Below are 10,250 nucleotides of genomic sequence, written 5' to 3' on the forward strand. Positions count from 1 at the left end.
GCAAGCGCCGTCCCCTCTGCTGCACCGGGATCCTCTCTTCCCCAGCTGCTGCTGTGATGAGAGAGGTCTGCGGAGGGGCAGGGCTTTGGGGTCAGATATCTGCTGGATTTTGTTTATTTGCTCTGTAAGATTTCCCTAAACAGCATGGGGAAACGCTCCTTCCATGAACCTCATCGTGGCCGGAACTGACTCAGCTTTCTGCATGGAGAGGGTTCTGGAGACAAGCTCACTCGTTAACTTGACGTCACACTCAACACTTTACTGATAGACATCGTATTTTATTTCCATTTGTGCCTCACGCCAGGGTGGCGAGTGCGGAGGTCCCGACACAGCCCCACCGGCCCCGCAGCATCCCCAGCCCCTCCTGCAGGAACCTGCCTAAAGCGCGGCCGCTCGTGGGGTCGGTGCGCGCCATTCAAACAGCAACTTGTGGCTTAAGGGGCAGCAGCGACCACCCCACACGTGATAATACCCAAACCTTGAAACCTTGAATTTCCCTTTCCCCTTTTCCCTGCCCACTGCAGGGGCAGAACCTGCGCTGTCCTTCCAGCCTTCACCTGTGCTGCTCCCGAAAACACAGGGCATCGCTCAGCTTTTCCTCCTTAATGCTTTCGCGGAGCAAAAGCGAGCAGCTTGGAGCAATCCAGGCACTCAAGCGCATTCAGATCAGCAGCAGACAACCCACACGAGAGCCGTTTTACCCGGCGTTCTCCATCTAAATGGCCCTTTCATGTATTATGGAAAAAGCACGCAGCTCCAAGCCGGCGTTTCAGCACACTACTTACACGCTGCAGCCGTCAGCCGCTGTGGCGTGGGCCCTGGAAGGTCATGACACACACAGCTCCGACGCCAGGCCGGGCAGGACATCAGCAAGATTGAAGACGCCTGTTCGGACCCATTTGTCTTTCAGGGTTTCTTATGTAAGAGAGAAAAGAGGGAAAGGGGACACGGCTGGAAGCGGCATCAGGGCTCTCCCATCCACCTCTCAAACACTTTGCGTGCTGACCAGCCCGCTCGGTGTGCTGATCCAGCCCGCATCGAGGCCACGAAGCAGCGGCTGAACGCAGAGAAGTTAACAGCCTCCGACTGAGCCCAGCGCTGCCGCGTGAGCAGCCCCGGCACTCCAGCCCCGGTGAGAAACCAGTCGTCACGCTTGTCTGCGCGATTCGGACCAGGCTTTGCAGCTCCGTGACCCGCGTTGAGGACTCTGCAGTGTATGTACAACAATTTCACCTATTAAATATAGAGCGTAACCTGCACGAAGATTTGTAGCTAAGCGGTCAGGCTTATAAGACCTAATATGCAGCTCGGAGGCCTTTCTCTCCCCACACATCCTCCCCAAGCCGGAGGGGCAGCTGGTATCGGTGCCAGCTCCCGCTTCGCTCAATGAGTCTCAGACAGACCCTGGTGACGGGCAGATTTCTCTCCCGAAGGCAGGCATAAAGACAAATCTGATTTACTTCTCCCAGGCAGATGCCGACAACTTCAAAGCACAAACTGCAAACCGGGCTGGTTTCTAGTTCGACACCAAACCTCTGACGGATCAGAGCCGAAGCGGGAGCAGTCACAGCTCATACGCTCAATTAGCAGCTTGCTGATCAGACGAGCCTCTGCCAGAGGAGCAGCAAAGCACTTTTTACCATACCTATATGCATCCACACAGCATCATCCTCCCCTCCACACACATCATTCCTCTCCTCCTACACAGAGCTGAAATAAACTTGCAGTTCTAAAACTGTTCTTTTTTGTTTGAACTGCCTGCATAAATAACCCGATGTAGACAGACCAAAATACCCATAAACCAGCGCTGACACTTGACAAGGATTCAAGGGCAGATCTCAAGAACAAAGACAAGGCTCCCTCGTAAACAAGGCATCAGTCACTTAGATTATAACAATTAGGCAACGTGACGGTTGGGAAACATCTAGAAGGCATCACTGCAAGAGCTAAACACGTCTGAGAGCAGAGGCTGTCAGTGGGCTGCTGCTCAGAAAGCCCCGAGGGTTTCCCGCTCCGCAGCCGTACGGAGCAGGTACGCGCCCCATTGCGCTCTCAGTGATTCAGGGATCGTGGGAGCCTCCCCAGCCCCGGCTTTGCCTGGCACCGACCGGCGCCCGAAACTGCCAGCCTCGCCTCTCTCCTGGAGATAGGCTTTACAGCCCTGCTATTGCTCTTCGGAATGGGAGCTGACGTGCGCTGCCGATTGCAATTTGCTGGGGAAAACAACCACTGGCAGAAGTTCAGTAACCTGCCGTAACCCCAGGAACAGCCGCAACGGTCCTGGGAAGAGCCCAAACCTGGCTCCGGCAGCTGTGCGGGTCTCAAACCCGTGCGACACCCATGCAAAGCCGTGCGACGCTCGTGCAAAGCCGTGCGACATCGGTGCAGCACAGCTCCCGGCCCCCCAAAGCGGCGGGGGCACAGCCAGCCCCGGGTGCACCCTGGGGGGATCTGCAGCAGGGCCTCAGCATGCAAAAAAGAACCCCCAGAACCCCGTATGCAACCACCAGCCCCTGCGATTCGGCCGGCCGCTGCCGTTGCTGCCATAGGCAGGGTAAAGGCAGGGCCCTGCAGAGGATTCGGGCTGCAGTGCCGCCCCGGTGATGGCAGCAGTGACGGGAGGAGGATCGCAGAAATTGCTTTTCTAGCAGCTACAAAGCGAAAGCTGTCAGGCCATGAGAGAGGGTGATGGGAGGCAAACACCATCTGTTTTCTCCGAGTAACTCTTTTGTTACTGGAGGAATGAACTACGAGGCTGATAACACCACAATTTCAAGCTAATCTCCCACACGATTTACGTATTGGTTGATTGCCTGATAAATCTCCACAGGCGCGGGCTGGGTGTTTCCCTCAGCTCTGATTATCAGGTTTCTTCTCTCAGCGTCACTCGGATACATGTCCTCAAGCCTCGACTGCACGCTGCTACCAGACACACGCTGCTCTTCCCCAAAGCCCAGCCCGGACCGAGCTGCCTCTGCCACGTGCCCGTTTTGCTTTGCCACAAGATGAAGGAACTGAAAACTAAATGTGCAGGTTTTCTGCTAGCAAAGCCTGTCCCTGTGAACCAGGACCCGGCTCAGCTCCCTCTGCACAAAGCTTCTTTCCTCACCAGGGGAAACACTCTTTAATTTGCTTCTGGGTGGATCGCAAACCAGTCCTGCATTTTGCAAATCAGACCTGAAAACTGCCTCAAAAGTGGTGAGGGGTCGGTCGCTGCCCATGCCCCAGGGCTGGGAAACAGCCTTATTGCTGCCCAGCAATTCACTCAACGCAGGCGAATAAGCAGCAGATGCAGATCAAACCCAGATCTCAGGCTGAGCGCACGGGAGTGAAGGTGCCTTCCCATTGTAACTAACCCTCTTGCGTCCTGGCACGGTCTCTCTGTTGGTTCCCCAGCCACGCTGGACCACTCGCAGAGTCGCAGCATTGCACAGCGGTCACCCAAGGCTTTCCCCTGTGTCCACCTTTGGTGGTCTGCCTGGGACCGTGACACAGGGGAAGGCCTTGGGTGACCCGCTGCCAAGCCCGGAATCTCCTCTGCACCATCACAGCCCTTACCAGGCACCGCAGATCAGCAGCTTAACGCCCACTCGACCCCTACATTGCCTCGCAACTGCACGTTGCCACCCTTCTGCCTCCATCCCGACCGCTTTAGGGCCCCTCTCCCCGAGCCCTCGGGAGGCTGCACCATGCCCTTTTGCACATCTGGCTCCAGCTGCTGCAGCTCCGGGAGCGATGGGGGGCACCGAGGGCCCCAGGAGCCGGAGCAGTACAAAGGCACGCATCCTGTCTGCCACCCCTTTTGCAGCAGAGGAAGCGGCTCGGCAGAGATTAGAGCCCTGATGAGGGGGGCACTTGAGCGCCGGTACGTGTGTCTGGTGCCGTCGCCCGTGGGCTGGGCTGCGACAATGACCCGAGCCGGTCCCGCGTCCCAGCCCCAAGGCAGGATTTCCCGTGAGCCCGTCCCCGCGGCACCAGACAATGAGCTGTCTGACAACTGGAGACGGCTCTGCCTTCACGCTTCTCTAGCGAGGGGTACTCGGAGACCTTCAGGAAGATCAAACAGGAAATTCAGCAGAGAAAGAAAAAGGTTGTTCGTGCTTGGAAGTCTAAACTTTCATTGCCATGCTCAGCCTTGCTGACCCAGGAGGAAGATGCTGAAGTCAGGACATTAAAATACTTTCCCTGACTCCCATGGAAATAGCAGGACATGGTGAGCTGGTCTGCAAACGCGATGGGTAGGTGCCATGTCAGGATGCTGGTCCTGCCAGCTCGCAGCAGCCGTCTGACGGAGCAGCTCACTGCAGAAGCTGCGTGGCTGCAGGGCCACCCCAGCCCCCTCCAGCGACCGGCTGGGCCCCCAGCAAACCCGCTCACTTCTACCCTGCCCACATGCATCGTTCGCCTGCTGCTGCCTGCATCCTCGCTAGACACGGCTTTTTGGTTTTTAGCAAGGCTTTCGGCTGTACCGCGTGCTCTGGCTGGCAGTCTGCTACCAGCCTCTCTAGTAATTATCTCCCACTACAAGTGGGGAGCACCACAGTTTGAGTTTCGCTTTGCAAGACGGCTTTGGGAAGCCTCAAGCAACAGGAGAAGCCACGCGTGGCTTCCTTACAGAGCCAGCCTCCCCTCCCATCCCCAGGCTCTCCAGCCCCCCATGACAGCAAGCGTTTCACCCCAGAAGCTGATGCGTCCTCAGCTCAGCTTTGCTGAATGCAGGGCTTCTTTAAAAGGGTACTGGCTTTTAAAAGTGCCAGAAGTTTCTGTTTCTGTTCTGTTTCTTAACAGGCATGATTTACTTACTGTAACTGGCTATTCATTATGTCCTCCACTCCATTATTAACTCAGTGACCATATATTTAGCAGAGAATTTATGAGAAATGAGGAGACATTCATTATCAGTAATACCACAAACTTTACTCTTATATGGTCTCCCTGCGATGCTCGGCTCCCGCGGCTGAGCAGCAGCGTTCGCACAGCCGGGCAGCTTCAGCGCGTTCCTTCTGCCCGCGCAGGACAGCGCTGTTCTGCAAAGCTCCGTTTTCCTCTTCCCAAGGGCCACGGTCCCCCGTGCTCAAGCCAGTCCAACCTGCACCCTCGGTGTCACTGACCAGGGACGGACCTGCCTGCAGGGACCCCGGTGCCAGAAAGCCGCAGCAGGATCAGCGAGGGGCAAGGCTATGTTCTCTCTTTGCACCCCTGACACTTTTTACTGACTCCTCTTACTGCATCGACACCGTGAAAATTTGTTATTTTCTTAACTTGTCAGCAGCCTTAACACGGTAAACTTCGCACCAGCTGCAGGAGCAGCCCGGCCGTCGCGGCTGGTGCCGGTTTTCCCATGTGTCAGCAGAACGGATGCGCAGGTTGCTGGTGAAGGAGACGAGGCACAGGGCGGAGGGAGCCCTGTGGAGAGATGCCAAGAGCTGCCGGCTGCAGCTGAGTGACAGATGTTAATAAAAAATACCCTTGCTCGCCTCGGCTGCGGGAGGCTGGAGCGCAGAATTAATGCCGTGCAGACGACGCCTGATGTAACAACGCCTGTCTTAGCAGCCCAGAAGCCAGCATCTACTTTAGTTTTCATAGGTAGGATAAAGAAAAGTATTAAATAGACAGGGCAGAATTTTTTTCCCTATTAAAAACTTTTCTGATGGAATTTAGCCAGCTTAATCGTGTCTACCGCTGTCTGAAAACCAATAGCTTTTCTCCTGTTTTTAGGCAGGCAGCTGGGTGAGCAGGATTGCCTGAGAAATGTCTTTACTTTCCAGCAACTGAGCTGCAGCAGAACTGCTGTTAAAATACATCCCACTGTACTGCACATCTGAATTGGGGACCACAGGACAAGTCACAGGGAACACACACGGTCAAGTTAAGCTCTGGGGTTTTGTAAGCAAAGGGCACAGCATCCTGCCGTGAGATCCGGGACGAGTGTTCCCAGATGCTCCACTGAAGAAACAACAACCACAGAAAAACCCAACCAACGACCAACCAAACAGAAAAACCCAGGTGCAGCCTGTGCTGTACGGAACGGGCACACGAGCCACAGTTAGAAGAAGCCGACGCAGGGAGGTTGGAGAGCCGGGGCAGGTGCTGCCATTCGCACGACCTGGACGTGTGATGAATTCCCAGGAATTTGGATTCCACGAGGAACACGATGAATCAGTTCCTCTTTGACCTTACAGCCATCCTGCAGCTGTGTGTGCTGCAGAGCACTCCACCTCAGATACGCTTCCCAGCAGACAGCAAACATAAAGAGGGGCATTTATGGCTCCTGAGAAGGGCAGGGATTCTCCAACCTCCACGTCCAGAGGAAGAAGTGAAGGCTGCGAGCGAGCCAGGGGTCAAACGCACATAGCGAGGGAAAGGATGGGGAGAGAAGAGATGATCTGAGGCTCCTGGGCATTTCAGATTCTTAGATTTTATATATGCTAAAGACAAAGCACATATATATATATTTAAGGCAATAATTTAACTTTCCTCTCCTGTCCCAAAGCCTTCTAGATGCCCTTCCAAAGGCTCAGGTTGTGAATATTTCACATATGGCTGGGAAGGTCTCTGCAGCACCAACGCTCTCCCAGGGGACTGCTGCACCTTTCAATGCCAAGGCGGTATTACAAGCCATGCAGGCTTAGGCAGGCTAGCGAAAGGAAAGCTATGTAAAACATGCCCTAGCAACATGCAAAGGCATCCCAGATTACCTTCTTTGGCGTGATTTTGGACGGTTACATAAATGCAGACTAAGTTCTCGGCAAGAGTTTGCGGGAAAGGCGCTGGCTGCCCCAGCTACCCCTGCTGCCAAGGGGGTAGCCCCTCCACCTCCTGCTCTCGAGCTGCCGCTCCGTGCAGGGACTGGGACTTCCCCTTTCCCTGCTTCACCTACAACGGTGCAGGCGGGATCCTCCGGCAATTCGCAGCTCTGAGCTGGAGACGCCTGCGGGTCTATTTAAACACGCTTTGCGCTGCCAGCGGAGCGCAGACCGGGCCGCCGACTCACCATCCTTCCCGAATCGCTCCCTCTGGCAACTGCTTGCGAGGGATTGCGAGACCCGGAGGCTTGGTTTAGCCTACAATAAATCATAAGCGCTTCAGCTTCAAAACCTTCATGGCCACGACCTGGGACGAGATGCCTGTGGGGCACTTGGCAAGCTGCGCTGCCAGATGCCGCAGAAGGGCTCCGTGCACCCGAAAGCTCGGCACAAACCTGCCCGTCCCCCCGACGGAAGAGCCTGGAGCACTCCAAACCCATCACGTCGTGAGAAGCAGAGCACGATTAGGGACGTGGCTGAGCTGCTCTGCAGAGACGGTGGGGATAGGAATTAATCCTTCCATTAATGTGTGAAACAGAGCGTTTGCATTTCACGAAGCAATTATACAATAATAGCAGGAGAGCTGTGATAGAAATCGCATCTTGTCTGAAGTTTCGCTCCAATCCAGCAAATGAATAATTCCTCCTAGGCATTACTAGGTAAGCAGTATTAAAAGACCAATATAAACAAGAATTACTGGAAAAAACTGATGAGGCATGCTTCATCTCTCAGTCAGAGTTGAACGCAACCAAATTTACACAAAGTGGGCAGAGAAGCTTGAAGGGCCAAAGATGTCTGTTACTGCTCAGTGCAAGATGAGTTCACAAGAAAACGCATGCTTCATCTTGGCAGCTTTCTGATGTCTTACTCCTCAAGCATCAGCTTTATTCTCGGTTTCCATGGCAGATACTTTTCTGAGCTTGTATCTTCCACAAATATTGCTAATTTATTCTCTCAGCCATGTCTCTGCAAATACCTTCAGAATGATTCCATGTGCAAGAGCGGTGAAAACCAGGCATATGTTAACATGCCTCAGCTCTTGTTTTCGACTAGGGGAAGCCATGCCTTGCAAAGGAACTGCTCGTTTTCTACAGCCAGAAGATCACGGCCAATCTTCTGCCGTGATCTATTTTTTGCCCTCAGTACTCTGAAACTGTATTATCTGTCCAGTGAAGCAAAGTACATTTAACATTTCAGTCAGGCATTTTTTACAGGCAGGTTTCCCCCCCCACAGCGCTCCAGGCAGCACTTGCCATCCGAGCAGGAGGGGACCGGCGATGAGCGGGGTCCCTGTTCCTACTGCTCCCCCCTCGTGTTTCATGTTAACGGGAGTCTATAAAACACAAGGCTCTTTCACAGGCAGAGACCCAGGAGCCAGCCACATCAAAAAGATCCTATTTTCAGGGTGGATTTACCAGCCCTGCAAATGTTGAGTAGACAGCGGCTGATGTGTAATTCTCACAAATTCGGCAAGACTACAGCAAAGTGAGAGGCTTTTAAGTCTTTCTGGCAGAAGGAGACTCACAAGGCTTTGCAAAGTAGTTGTTTATACACTAAAGCACATAACAGCTAGCACATACAAAAGAAAATCAGGCAAACTTGTAAGAAGTAACCCGCACAATGACAGCGATGCAGAACCGGTGGAAAAAAATCGCAGGCTCGTGCCAGTAACAACGGCACGGAGCAAAGTCCCGGCAGCCGCGGGGAAAGCCGGCCCAGCACTTACGGATGATTCCCAAAGTGCCAGATGGGAAAGTGGTCAACCACTGAAATGCAGCCCACTCCCCCTCCTAAAGAGAAACGCCTGGCAAGCCCCGGCCAGCTGGGCGTTCGCGAGAGCCTGGCCGGAGCTGGGACTGCCGGTCGTTGCGGGGGCCAGGCAGCAGCCCGGTGAGCAGCAGCTCGCGATTAACCCCCTTCTTCGCTGCGCTGTGCCGGCACAAACGCCTGGCACGTGGCCTCCAGGTGCTCTCACCTCTCCCGTGGCTCCCGCTGGCCAGAGGAGAGGGGTTTGCAGGGGCTGTGCTCAGACACATCCCCTCGCTCTGTCCGAAGGAATAGAAGTTTTAAAGGGAACGGAGAATGACCAGCAACTGGGCGATGTTGCTGTGGATCTGCTCACCACTGCAGTCACGGATCATCTCCACAGCTCTCTGGTAAATAAGGGAAACCCTCTGGGGCCGTTGGTCAAACTGGCGTGGGGACAGAGGCTGTTTCTGGCCTTTCGTAAGGATGAGCAATAGGAGTCATCAACACAAGCAGTAAACAAGCCGCTAACTTTCCAAACAGGGCCTCTGCAGCATCCGGCTGCTTTGAAGCCATTAACCAACACACACTTATCTCTGGCTCCCTGGCCTCAAGGGACTGTTGAACCCGCTGCCATTCTGGGCCAGATTTAGCTGTGCTCCGTAATACCAGATTTCTAAGCCCAGCAGGATGCTCCAGTGGTCCGAGCCGCCCCTCACAGGTAGCCATGCCCTGGCCAAGTCCTCAGCAAGAAGGAGTCGCAGAACCATAGAACAACTTGAGTTGGAAGGGACCCATAAGGATCTTCGAGTCCAACTCCCTGCTCCTCGCAGGACTGCCTAAAACTAAACCATATGACTAAGAGTGAGTCCTCCCAGCCCAAGGGCTTGGCGTGAGCCGAGGGTGGGGTGGAGAGCACAAACTCTTTTGGAGCAGAGGAACTGCACCGGTGAGCTGGAAATTAAAGAAAAAGGATGCTCGAGGCAGGAGCAGGGCAACAAACGGCTCGGTGCTGTTGCTGCAGCACAGCGTGCACGGTGGGGCAGAGAGATTTTACCTGCTGCCCCGGGTGAGAGCATTGCCACGTGCCAGCTGGGCAGCTGCGGGGTGTAACATCCCAGGGAAGCCACCTCAGAGCACATTATGGATCAGCTGCCTTTGGTAAACCACTTGCCATTTAGAAAATACAGCTTTGTGAGCGCTAAACATGAGCTGCATCGTCTGGGAAGCAGCAGAAAGCACCCCATGCCCCGACCTGAGCAGGTTCTGCTGCGTTGCTGTACTTCTGCCTGGCCAAGACATAGACAAGTGCAGGTCTGCGTGCACAGGCTCGCAGCTAACACCTCTTGCTAGTATTGCAATAGTTCCCACCTGGAGTTTTAACTGTTTATTATATTGTATATTATATATTCTGAATGCAAAGCTTTTCTGCATGCAACAAGTTGGAGCTGTACTAGCTCAAAGTCCCATAGCGATAGCTGAAGTTGTGTGCAGCCTCATCTGCAGCGGGTCAAAGAAAAACCATCCCCATGGCAGAAACACAGAAAACTTTTCGTCTCGGCTGCACGGCAGAGGAAAGTTGGCAATTTAACTGTTAAACTCGCCTGTGATTCTTCAGTGTTGACATCAGCATGATCTCATCACTGTAACTTGAGCCCTCCGGCTTTTTCTCCAGACTGCCTTTAAATACCAGTCCTG

Source organism: Ciconia boyciana, chromosome 25 (genome assembly GCF_034638445.1).
Source record: "Ciconia boyciana chromosome 25, ASM3463844v1, whole genome shotgun sequence".
NCBI classification, from domain to species: Eukaryota; Metazoa; Chordata; class Aves; order Ciconiiformes; family Ciconiidae; genus Ciconia; species Ciconia boyciana.